This window comes from Odocoileus virginianus, chromosome 33, assembly GCF_023699985.2.
Source record: "Odocoileus virginianus isolate 20LAN1187 ecotype Illinois chromosome 33, Ovbor_1.2, whole genome shotgun sequence".
Lineage (NCBI taxonomy): Eukaryota > Metazoa > Chordata > Mammalia > Artiodactyla > Cervidae > Odocoileus > Odocoileus virginianus.
In genome coordinates, this window is record NC_069706.1 from 28,966,923 (window position 1) to 28,980,659 (window position 13,737).

The 13,737-nt window shown below is 43.4% G+C and overlaps 1 protein-coding gene across 6 annotated transcripts in view; it reads right to left on the bottom strand.

The window, feature by feature from the left end:
• AUTS2 (activator of transcription and developmental regulator AUTS2) overlaps positions 1-13,737 on the bottom strand; it is a 1,185,004-nt gene that overhangs the window by 400,426 nt on the left and 770,841 nt on the right. The gene's annotated exons all lie outside the window — the stretch shown is intronic.

Genomic DNA, 13,737 nt, shown 5'->3' on the forward strand with positions numbered 1-13,737 from the left:
TGGGGCAAGAAACAGTTGCTGCCCTCAAGGACATCCCTGCCTACATAGAGGAAGAGCCAAGAAAACGCAAACATAGAAAGCTCTGGGGATAACAAGCTCTGCACCCTGCTTGGCCCAGGATACCAGGAGGGAGGAGGGTACCTGAGCCCTTATGAAGGTGATCAGGCAGTTATCAGGTCATGGGTGAGTAAGAACTTGCTAGAGAAAGCCTGTTACAGAAGGCAGGAAGCACTGGGTGGAGCCGCACAGGGCTGGGAGGAGCCCTCAGGACAGGCAAGGGAGGGAGGGAGCACAGGTGGCTGGAGAAACTCTGAGGGGCAGTAAAACAAATAGGGAAGATTTCCCTAGTGATCAGCGGTTAAGAATCTGCCTTGCAATGCAGGGTACATGGCTCTGATCCCCGGGCAGGGAACTTAAGATCCCACATGTAGTGTAACTACTGAGCTCAAGTACTCTGGAGCCTGGGGCCTGCAGCCTGTGTGCAAAACTAGAGAGTCCACTGCACAACTAAGACCCAACACAGCCAAATAAATATTTTAAATAAATATCATTTAAAATAAATAAGTATTCATGGCAAACAGATGGGGGAAAAGTGGAAACAGTGACAGACTTTATTTTCTTGGGCTCCAAGATCACTGTGGATGGTGACAGCAGCCACAAAATTAAAAGAGCCATAGTTTTTCCTGCTCCCTGGAAGAAAAGCTATGATAGACCTAGATAGCATATTAAAAAGCAGAGACATCACTTTATGACAAAGGTCCACAAAGTCAAAGCTATGGTTTTTCCAGTAGTCATCTATGGATGTGAGAACTGGACCATAAAGAAGGCTGAGTGCCAAAGAACCGATGCCTTCAAACTGTGGTGTTGGAGAAGACTCTTCAGAGTCCCTTGGACTATAAGGAGATCAAGTCAGTCCTAAAGAAAATCAACCCTGAATATTCATTGGGAGGACTGATGCTGAAGCTGAAGTTCCAATACCTGGGCCACCTGATGTGAAGAGCTGATTCATTGGAAAAGACCCTGATCCTGCAAAGACTGAAGGCAGGAAGTGAAGGGAAAGACAGAGAATGAGATGGTTGGATGGCATTACCAACTCAGTAGACATGAGTATGAGCAAACTCCAGGAGATGGTGATGGACAGGGAAGCTTGGCGTGCTGCAGTCCATGGGGTTGCAAAGAGTTGGACACGACTTAGTGACTGAACAATATGGAAAAGGAATTTGGGCTCTGGAATCAAACGAGCTCCCTCTAGCTTCCCACTGTGGGCAATTTGCTGCTATTTCTTTCTCCCCTCAGAAAAAAAAGATAGGAAGGATGCAAGTTTGTTGGAATGCGAGAACACATGAAAATGTCTGGCACACAGTAGGTGTTCAACTGCTTTCCCACTTAGTGTTGTCAGAGCTCTGCAATGAAAATGCTCCCTGGCAAATTAATCTTCCTGGTCTCACCTGAAAAAATAAATTATAGCTAGGGTTGACTCCTAGAAACTGTTCAACTGATACCCTGTGATAATGATTCTGCAAATTTTTTGATAAATACCCTCTCACTGTGAGGGTCTGAATGCTACAAAAGTCCGTGTTTGTATAAAATATTTAAATGTGGGGACGTTTTGGTATGAATTCTCTTGGCACTTCATTCATTCACAATTACAACCAATACACCTGGAGCATCTAAGGCAGTGGAAGGGCTGGACTGGTTTCTAGGCACCAGAGCTGCCCTCAGTGTCCTGACCAAATGGTGTGGGAAAGAGACCAGCCAACACACACACACAGCATGCTTGCTGATGTCATGACAGGGGACTGATGTCATGACAGGGGACTCTTTCTAAGTCAGTGGTTCTCAGCCTTCACTGCACATCCAAATAACTGAGGAGCTTTTGAAGATGGTAGTGATGTTCAGACCGCAACTCCAGAAATTATGGTTCAACTTGACCGGACAGTGGCCCATGCATGTGGAATTTAAGGCTCCTTGGGTTGATCTCAGTGCGCAGACAGGTTGTGAACCATTGTCTAGAGTATACAGTTTCTTTCTGAGTTGTCATGAGCCCACATATAATGGTTCTCAAATTTGGGAGGGTATGAAGAATCACCCCAAGGTCCAGGTTCCTTGAAGTAGGACAATGGGCCTGGCTTTTGTACATTGTTAGGTGTTCCAGGGAATTCTGAATCACAGGACAGTTTGGAGAAACAGTGATCCATCTCATAATACAACCTGGCCATATAGTATAGAATGGGAATAAACTGGGGTATCTGACTTTTCTCAGAGAAAGGCTTCAGAGGACAGGAATTCCTTAAAATATTTCCATCTTGTCTTTTTTGGTCCCTTCTTAGCATGATAGTATTGATACCTATGTGTCTGAGTTTGATAGAATTTCTGCATCTTGACACTTTTCCAAGTTGCCTTCCTTTAAGGCAGATTTCCAAAGAATAGGAAGGAGAGATAAGAAAGCCTTCCTCAGTCATCAATGCAAAGAAATAGAGGAAAGCAACAGAATGGGAGCATCTAGAGATCTCTTCAAGAAAATCAGAAATACCAAGGGAACATTTCATGCAAAGATGGGCATGATAAAGGACAGAAATGGTATGGACCTAACAGAAGCAGAAGAAATTAAGATATTAAGAAGAAGTAGCAAGAATACACAGAAGACCTATACAGAAAAGATCATGACCCAGATAATCATGATGGTGTGATCACCAACCTTGAGCCAGACATCCTGGAATGCAAAGTCAAGTGGGCCTTAGGAAGCATCACTACGAACAAAGCTAGTGGAGGTGATGGAATTCCAGTTGAGCTATTTCAAATCCTAAAAGATGATACTGTGAAAGTGCTACACTCAATATGCCAGCAAAGCTGGAAAACTCAGCAGTGGCCACAGGACTGGAAAAGGTCAGTTTTCATTCCAGTACCAAAGAAAGGCAAGGCCAAACGCAAATTACTGCACAATTGCACTCCTCTCACGCTAGTAAAGTAACGCTCAAAATTCTCCAAGCCAGGCTTCAACAATACATCAACTACGAACTTCCAGATGTTCAAGCTGGTTATAGAAAAGGCAGAGGAACCAGAGATCAAATTGCCAACATATGCTCCATCATCAGAAAAGCAAGAGAGTTCCAGAAAAATATTTACTTCTGTTTTATTGACTATGCCAAAGCCTTTGACTGTGTGGACCACAACAAACTGTGGAAAATTCTTCAAGAGATGGGAATACCAGACCACCTGATCTGCCTCTTGAGAAACCTGTGTGCAGGTCAGGAAGCAACAGTTAGAACTGGACATGGAACAACAGATTAGGTCCCAATAGGTAAAGGAGTAGGTCAAGGCTGTATAATCACCCTGCTTATTTAACTTATATGAAGAGTACATCATGAGAAATGCTGGGCTGGATGAAGCACAAGCTGGAATCAAGATTACCAGGAGAAATATCAATAACCTCAGATATGCAGATGACACCACCCTTACAGCAGAAAGTGAAGAAGAACTAAAGAGCCTCTTGATGAAAGTGAAAGAGGAGAGTGAAAAGTTTGGCTTAAAACTCAACATTCAGAAAACTAAGATCATGGCATCTGGTCCCATCACTTCATGGCAAATAGATGGGGAAACAGTGGAAACAGTGACAGACTTTATTTTTTGGGGGCTTCAAAATCACTGCAGATGGTGACTGTAGCCACGAAATTAAAAGATGCTTGCTCCTTGGAATAAAAGCTATGATCAACCTAGACATTACTTTGTCGACAAAGATCCATCTAGTCAAAGCTATGGTTTTTCCAGTAGTCATGTATGGATGTGAGAGTTGGACTATAAAGAAAGCTGAGCGCCAAAGAATTGATGTTTTTGAACTGTGGTGTTGGAGAAGACTCTTGAGAGTCCCTTGGACTGCAAGGAGATCTAACCAGTCCATCCTAAAGGAAATCAGTCCTGAATATTCATTGGAAGGACTGATGCTGAAGCTGAAACTCTAGTACTTTGGCCACCTGATGCAAAGAACTGAATCATTTGAAAAGACACTGATGCTGGGAAAGATTAAAGGCGGGAGGAGAAGGGGATGACAGAGGACGAGATGGTTGGATGGCATCACCGACTCAATGGACGTGATTTTGAGTAAATTCTGGGAGTTAGTGATGGACAGGGAGGCCTGGCGTGCTGCAGTCCATGGGGTCGCAGAGAGTCGGACATAACTGAGCGACTGAACTGAACTCTTCTCAGTACAGTAATTACATGCTTCAAGTCCTTGCAAAAGTGCTAAGTGCTTTTCTGTGGATTCTCAGATTTTATTGTCAAAGTCACCCTAGGTCACCTAGATCAGGGGTCATTACCTTTCTTTTAGAGATGAGGGAAGAGGCCCAGGCACTTGTCCACAGACCCGTGGTTGATTAAGAGTGGACTCAGTGGTAGAAGCGAGGTTTGCTGACTTCTAACTGACACTCTCTCAGTATGTCAGTGTTTCTCAAAATGTAGTCCTATAATAGCAGCATCAGCACTCCCTGGAAACTCATCAAAAGGCAAATTCTTGGGCTCCACCCCTGATCTACTGAATCAGAAACTCCTGAGGTGGGGCCTAGCATGTGTTTCAACAAGCCTTGCAGGGGACTCTGATGCACCATTGCATTTCGCTATGCTCACTCTTTAGAACATCTTTTGCATCCAACTGCGAAGCTACTGGTATTTCCATGAATGCATAACACAATAAAGATTCTATCCTTTAGTGCAGGTGTCTCCCAACCTCTGGGATCTAATGCCGGATGGTCTGAGGTGGAGCTGACATAATAATAATAGAAATAAAGTGCACAATAAATGTAATATACTTGAATTATCCATCACTCCATACCAGTCCATGGAAAAACTGTCTTCCATGAAACTGGCTCCTGGTGCCAAAAAGGTCAGGGACTGCTGCTTTACAATGTATTCGTGAGTTACAGGAACACTGGAAGGTAGGGGAAATTTGTGAGCTGGTGTGGACTCTTGAATGAATCCATAAGAAATCAGAAAGCACATGCCCTCCTTTACCCCATATTCTCCTGAGAAAGATTAGATGGTGATAGCTGAGATGTAGCATCATCTAAAATATGCATGTCTGTGTCTGCATTCTCCCAGATAAATTCAGAAAAATTCTCTTAATTTGCAGGCAGTGAAGACTTGATGAATAATTCTAGTCTTTTCAACATTGCACCCATAATTCTTTGCACTGAAAAAGTTACTGTGAAATAGAAAATGAAGTCTTTCACTGGTTCCAGCCAAACCTACAAAGTGGCTCCTTTATGATGAATTCATGAAAAATTTAATGTTATGAGAGGAGAGGAGGGTATTTACAGTATCTGAGCTTCGTGAAGTAGAACAGGGAGCCAAAGTATGATTTCTTCTTGGCTCCCAAGGCACATGGCACACAAAATGTTTCTATAAAGACGGAACAAAAAGGCAGATTTGGTTCTGAGTTCAGTGAAATATCAAGATTTCCATTTGGCTGTTTTGTCACAGTTGCCTTTTTAGGCAAGTCCCCGTTTCAAGGAAAAGTTTGGATCTCATTAGAGTCACCGACCTCCTTCCAACAGACTATGCCATCCTGAGAGAATGCTGGGCTTGCCTGCCATGTCCATGACACCAGACAGGTGCGTGGAGTGCCAGACTGCGCCGGCTACATGTGATGCTGGCATCTGTGAGATTTTCAGCAAACTTCATTTTTTCCTGGGCTGGCAGCTATAGGCACTAAACAATTGGGTGAAAATGTGTTTTTTATGTGCCCACCTGCAGATGATCCACTGACAGTTATATAGAGTGGCTGGGGTAAGCTGGGGTCCCCGTTGTATGAAAGATTTAGGATCTGAATGGTGGATCATCCCACATCCTAGCTACATTTTCTTAAAAGCTAAGTTCTACAGAAAGTCAGATATCAAATCTTAGATTCTAGAATATAGGAGCACAGTGCCAACCTAAAAAAGAATTGCAGAATTGCATAACAAGAAGGGACCTTTGCTAAACTGAGCCTTTCAGTCACTCATTGCAATGAAACGTCCTACACCTGGTTGGCCAACTTGCTGTCCCTGATCTCCTTTTAAACAACAGAGACAGTCAACACCATCTTGGAATGGATCTGTTAAATGATTTTTCTCTATAGTTTAGCATAAATTGCCTGTACTTTTTCAGTCCTCTGAGAAAATAAAGAATAAAAAATGAGATTTAATCTTCTTTTACAAGATAGCTCTTCAAATATTTACAGACAGTCTATATGTCCCTGTGTTTAGGCGCTGCCACTATCTAATCACCTAACATTGGTTAAGTCACTAAAACTCCCCAGACCACAAGTGACCATTTATGAACTGCCAGGTATTAGAATAATTTCTAACCCTACATAGATAAAGAGAGGGTCATGTAAGATGTGAAAGTACTATCAAATGGTATAAAGTATTATGCAAATGTAAGACATTGCAATGAAGATGATGTCAGGTTTGCTACAATTCTCTCACGCTTCCTTCATCTAAGTCTTGCACTTAGATTGATTGAAAATAATAGTTCAGAAACTACTGAGAACTCTCTTGACACTGACATAAAGCCTGTCATCCACGAGTTTAGTTTATATCTCCTATATTTTATAGAGGTTAAAAAATTCATTCACTCAAGAAATATTTATTCATAATATACTACACTTACAGTACTCTATCAGCTGTTATAGGAGTTACAACAATGAAAATGCAAGGCTTCTATCTTGGAGGACTGGATAAGACAAGCACATAAATAAGTGAAACACAAGACAAAGTGCTAAAAGTCCTTTCCCACCCCTTACATGCACACACACACACACACAAGGAATTCTGGAAATCCAAAGGGGAGAGAAATTCTATGACAAGAAGATTTCATGGAAGAGAATGGATTTAAAGGGTGACAAGATTTCAACAGAAATGGCAGAAATAAAGAACATCATTTTAGATAAAAGATACAGAATAAGCAAGGGCTTAGAAATGAGAACTTGTGAAGGTAAAAGAAACAATCAGTGTTTTGCTTAGACTAGAACATAGAGAACAGGAAGAAGAGTACAAAATACACTTGGAATGGAAGACAAGGTTCAGGTTGTAGGCCTCACAAGTTAGGTTAAGAGTATATTAACAGAATGTATTCAGTAGGATTAAAGGAATTTGAAAGATTGTTGCCTAAGGAAGTGATATAATCAAGTCTGTCAGAAGGTGGATTAGTATCTGGCAGCAATATGTATGATGGAGTGAGGCAGAGATAGAAGGGCCGAGTGATAGTTTTGATAAAAGACAATGAAGAGGTGGATCTGGACAACTGCATTGACCAATAAGACAAGAGATGAAGAAATAAAGCCTAGATAGAACAAATGGGCTATTTTATTCATGATGGCTGTCATCTACAATGATCAAGGAGTTGAAAGAAAGAAGTCAAGCTTTCAACCCTGGGTCACACTATGGCTAGAATTAGGGAAGACAGAAAGCCTGCCAGGGTATGAGTTCTGTTTTGAGCAATGAGTGTAAGAAGCTGGCAGGACATCCAAGTGGTGAAGACAGTTCTGGAAGCTATCCACACAGTTAGGAGCCAGATGGTGTTATGAGATTGGGAAAGGAAAAAGTAAGGAGACAGATATAAGAGGGGGCATCCATATTTAGGAAGGCATTGAGCATCAGAGCCAAAGGTAGAAGAAGCCAAAGAAAAAAGAATGTTTCAAGATGGAGAGATAGGCAGTATGGTTCTATGCACCTAAAGGTCATGATGATAGGAATCCAGAAAGGTTACTGGGCTTGGCAAATAAGATGACACCATGAACCACGAAGAGAGGAATTTCAGTCAGGGAATGAAGGCAGAATTATGAGTGCAAAAAGTAAGGTGGGAGTGGGTGGAAAAGAAGCACCAACAGTGAGAGCAAACTGTGCTTTCAAAAGGTTTGACAGCGAAGGGAATGAGAAAAATAGAACGGGAGCTTGAGGGGGCAGCAGGATTGAAGCAAAAAATTTTTTTAAGTGTGAACTATTCAGTATTTTTATAGGTTGAAGAAAGAAAATGAAGATACTCAGAAGCTAAGTTCTGGAGGAACTGGAATAGAGGGCACAATGGAGGCCTTCACCTTAGAGGAAAGGGTGGACACTTCATTATGTAGATGAATGAGAAGAGGAAACAGGAGAAAATCCTGGGTAAACCTGAGCAGAGGGATAGGAATACTGACATCATTCATCCTACAGATAAGTTGGAGGTGACTCAATGTTTGAGTCTATCAAGAATTTGAGGGTTGGTGAAATGATCAAAGAGAGGCAGAGAAGATGAACAAGAGAATGTGCGTTAATACCACAGGGGCTAATACTACATGCGTGCATGCTAAGATGCTTCTGTCATGTCTGACTCTCTGCAACCCTATGGACTGTAGCGCACCAGGCTTCTCTGTCCATGGGATTCTCCAGGCAAGAATACTGGAGTGGGTTGCCATTTCCTCCTCCAGGGGGTTTTACTGACCCAGGGATAGAACCCAGGTTTCCTGCGGCTCCTGCATTGCAGGTGGATTCTTTACTGCTTGGGCCACCAAGGAAGCCCTTAAAAAGCAACTCATCCCTGTGCAACCGTGGCAGGACACAAACCTGCAATATTCTGATCTGAAGTCAGACACCTTATCCATTAGGCTAATACTAGACAAGGAAGTAAAAGTCAGACTTGAGTGGTGCATTTCTAACCATAAAACATGTCACCCCCAGAAGCCATCACTGGAGAGTGAGAAAAATTTTCCCTGGAGATCCCTAAAAAATAACTGGACTCATGTCCCATCAGCTTTTAATATTTGAAAGGTTAAATATCCAGAGTAGGCAAATCCACAGAGATAGAAAGCAGATTAGTGGTTGCCAGGGGCTGGAGGTCAGAACGAGTGGGTATGGGGCTTCTTTTTGGTATGATGAAACTGTTCTGGAATTAAGAGAGTGGTGATGGTTGCACGATATACTAAAAGGTTGTAAATATACTAAAAATCACTGACTTTAGTGGGTAAACTTTATGTGAATCATATCTCAATAAGGCTCTTTTATTTAAAAAAAAATCAAGTCAGGTTGTACACTACATACTTGTGACAGCACTGGGAATATAGTCAATAATATTGTAATAACTCTGTGTGGTGACAGATGGTAACTAGACTCATAGTGGTCATCATTTCATAATGTATAAAAATATTAAATCACTAAGCTGTACACCTAAAACTAACATAATATTTTAAGTCAACTACAGTTCAATAAAAAAAAAACTGAATCAATGTTGAACACCTGAAACTAATATGATAAGTCAATTACACATCAATAAAAATCAATTCATTAAAAATTTAAAAACTAAAGTCATTTAGATTGAAAGAGCATTTCATAGGTGAAACTGATGATGGATTTGCCCAAGGCAGCAGTAAGACTGGGGGAGATGCTGAAGTTTGCAGTGTTGTGTCCTTCCCAAACCAAAGCCCACAGGTTGGTAGGATACAGACCACATAGGGAACATTTCAGAGGTATGAATTCCCAGGCTTCACTACAGACCTCGTAACCCAGGACATCTAGGGACAGAGCACCTAAGCCTGTTTTAAGGAAGCTTTCCATGTTTGCGGAGAGCTGTGTCGTGACTGACCACACCGCTGAGCAGAAGCAAAAGCGAACAGTGAAACTGGCAAAGTGATGGCTGGGCCATGTCCAGGGTGCGGTGAGGTCCGTGTCTCTCACAATTACCTTTCTCTGCCAGGCTACTGGAAACCTGATGTTTCTTAACACTGGCTGCGACTGCTCACATTCCCAACAGTCTTCCCCCTGGTCCTTAAAATTTAGAAGATCCTTGATCTCATGAATTTTCTGGTCTGCTTGAGGGAAATAAACTCTGTTGTAGCAAGAAAGGATGCAGATGCTACAGTGCTGATACTGTTTTAGCTGTTTGGCAGAATGAAAATGAAATAATACAATATTGCCACCCAGTTTTCATTTGGCAAGTCATACTGAAACATATTGGAGTTATGACTGCCTGGAAATCAAGAAGATAAAGGAAAAGCCAACAACTCCACAATGACCCAACAATGACTTTTCTCTTTACAAATGAGCATCTTCCTTTCTTTCTTTATTTGCACCCCCCAGGAACCCAGAACTCAGCTAAGCATCAATCCTCCAGAAGAATGCCATTTGGGGGAGACACAGAAAGTAACTGATGACTAAGTGCAGGGAGTGGAGACTGGTGACCAGTCTGCATGGTGGGAGTATAGGAATGCAGGCTATGCTTCATGAGGAACACGCACTGGGACTCCAGAAGAAGACAAAGCTAATGTCGACCTGTGTAAAGTGCTCTCTCACCCACCCAGTTTTTGGAATTCGGACAGGAGTATGGCAGGTAACCAAGGCTGTGTTTGCCTTTACCTGCTGTATCCCCCAGGAACTGGCAGTCACTTGTCCACCTTCCCCATGGGGAAGCAGCCAGGCTGTGAGAGCCGAGTCCCATCACACTCTGCCCAGGGACTTCATTAATATGTCATTCTCCTGTTGGCATCCAGCAGGGGAAATGAATAGCAGCGTCTGTTCATGAGAAAGCTCAGAGTCCCCCACTCAGAGGTTTATCTGTCCTCTACCCAACACCACAGCAAACTCTAGCTCCCTTTCAAGCTCATATTAGTAGGCTAAGGAGGGGAGCTCTGACGTTTTCCACTGACATCGCCAGGAATGGCTTTTGCCAGTAGTACTGAGCACCAAGGCAGAAAGGAGAGACCAGGAAACTGAAGGTTCTTTTCCCTGCACAGGCCATCTCTTGGCATGCTTGGCGCCACACACAGCTGCCTGGAGCCGAGCTGGAATGGCAGTCATCTTCGTGCGGCATGACAGGAGTGGTATTTTGCTGTAGGCCCAATTTCTGGGAAGATGGTAGGAGGAGTTGCCTGTCACCCAGAATTACTTCTCAGATCCCAATTACATGTTTCCAAAATATCACCTATTAAGACCCAAACACTTTGTTTGCTGGTGCAACCCTCTTGAACAGGTTACCATGGATTTATGCTGGCATAATGGGCCTGCGTGATATATGTTCCCTGTCAGTGCTGAAACAACAGCCAGTGCATCTGAGCAGGCCCACCTGCCAAGCAATATGTTCTCAATCCCTCAGGCAGAGCGGTGCACCGCTCAGCTAAGAAAACGTCCCCCCACTGAGCAAATGGCAGAGCCTCGGAACGCGGGCGGCCGCCAGCGCATGCGTACATTAGACCTCAGACACATGGCAGGAGGGGCAGCGGGGAGGGACAGTGAGGGTGTTCCCGTCAAGCTTCACTTCACAGTGACGGGCACACCATCTCCTCGTTTTCCTTTCTTTTTCTTTTAATCTCCTAATGAACTAGCAGAGGCTGCTAATCGCATACACCATCAATGCAAGTGACTGGAAGGTGGCTGAGGGATGTTGGGTAGCCAGAAAGAGGAAAGAGACAGAGTACGGGGCGGAGAAGTGGCTGGTCTCGTGGTGGTGAGGTATTTAGAGTACAAAGGGACGGTCGGATGGAGATCCCACCTCGAGAGGAAAGGGAGAGGCAAACAGCAAGTCCTCTGGAGGCTGGCAGCGTGTTTCACCGCGCTGGCTGATCTGAGAGCTCCCCACCACCCTGCTGTTGCTTGTCTCACGGAGCGGCCCCTCGACAGAGAGGCAGGCTTCACCCTTTCCATGGGAGAAAAAAAAAAACCAGACTTTTGTCAAGCCCAGGCACTGGGGTTTTTGGCTGGGAACGCTCTGGCTAATTAGGGATAGCACGAGGTCTGTGCTGTGAAGAATGCCTCAGAGACGCAGAACAGATTCTGCTTTTAGCTCCTCGTAAGAGAGAGACTACGATGAACGTGCTGCTTTCTAAGCGAATAAGCTCTCTGCAGATTATGTAACAAGGAACAATGAATGGCTTTCTTGCAGGCGATGGGAGGCACAACGCTGTTCAAAGCAGTTTAAAAAAAAAAGGCGACAATTTTACTCGGGATTTTAGGTCAATCTTCTCTAACCTCTTTACAAGATTTTCAAACATTTTTTCAGATCCTGAACCACATGGAGTGGCATGTCAGAGACATTTCTTGTCAAGGGCCACGACAGACTGCTCACTTGCGTTTTACACAGGCTGTGTTAAGCACACGGGCCAGAACACGTAACAGCCTCTACCCTGCTCCTCCTAATAAATAAATGAAGGCAAGCTTAAAAATAAAAACCACCACCACCACCACCACCAACAAAGAACAAGCAGTGGCTGTTAGATTATGGAAAAGCCAAACAATAAAATACCTTGTGGCCACTGAAAATTTACACTTTGCTATTCTACCAAGTAACATTAAAAGAGCACCAGAATATATCAACAGGAAAAAAAAATGACAGAAAATTTGATTTCATTTATGGGAACGTGTACAGACTTCATCAATGTTTGTATATCTGTGCAGAGGGATGGAGAGATGCTCAAGGAAAAGCATATCTGGGTGAAAAGATTTTAGGTGTTTCTATAAATGAAAGTACCTGAAAATTTCTGTACCTGAAATTGTTCCTTGTTACATAATCCGCAGAGAGCTTATTTGCTTAGAAAGCAGTGCATTCATTGTAGTCTCTTACGAGGAGCTAAAAGCAGGTTTCTGTACCTTAAAATTTTTTCCCAAGAAGGATGTGTCCTTTTATGAAAATCCATCGAATCATTTTAATGAAAAGTAAGAATAACCATAATGCAACATAGTAAAAAATAAGTGCATTCAAAGGAGGGAAGAATCATGCTGATCAAATTGAGGAAGGTCTGTGAGATCAGGCAGTAAGTGAAATGTATGCAGAGGCTGAGGATGGGGGTAGACAGGCAATGGCTCCAGGTAGGAAACGCAGTGAGCGACTGGAGAGTGACAGAGAACAGGGGACCGGCTAAGGGAGCAGCCAAGAACCCACTGTGGTTGCAATAAAAGCAGGGACCTGTAGTGGGGATGGAAGAAGATTTGAGAAGGAGGTTGGAGCTATGCTTTCAACTGCCTTTGTGGACAAAGATTGTTGCCATTTAATTTGAAATGTGAACAAGATCCAAGGGTAATTTGTGTGTGTCTGTCTGTGTGAAGGTGTGTGTGTGTGAAGGGATTGACAGAGGAAATAAGTTTTAGGGAAATTAGTAATATTTAGGAAAGATCAGAGTTGGGGACAAGAGGAGATAAGAGAGATAAGTTAGAAAAGTACTGAAACATTCCAAAGAGGAAGCAAAGTAACAAGGAGATGCTGAACAGATATAAGAAAATATCAATTTGGTAGAGCTTAGGGAATTGAAATTGGTTGACTGAGAGGTTCAAGAAGAAGAGTCAAACAAACAAGGGCTGCCCTGGTGGTCAGTGGTTAAGACTGCACCTGATCAATGCAGGAAACACGGGTTTGATCCCTGCTCTGGGAAGATCCCACCTGCCAGGGAGCAACTAAGCTCATGCGCCACAACTACTGAAGCCTGCAGGCTCTAGTGTCTGTGCTCCCGGACAAGAGAAGCCACTGTGATGAGAAGCCAGGGCACCACAACATAGACCCCGCTCACCACAACCAGAGAAAGCCCGTGCACAGCAGGGAAGACCCAGCACGGCCAGAGATTTAAAATAAACAAATATTAAAAAAAAAAGAGTCAAGCATTCGTCAGGCACAGGCAAGGCAGGAGGAGGAGGTAATCTGTGAGAAGCTGAGATTACTGTCACATTCAGCTCGCTGCTACGACATGCAGGAGGCTTTAGGACACTGAGCCTGGATCGGTCAGAGCTCGTGTCCCAGAAATTACTACCT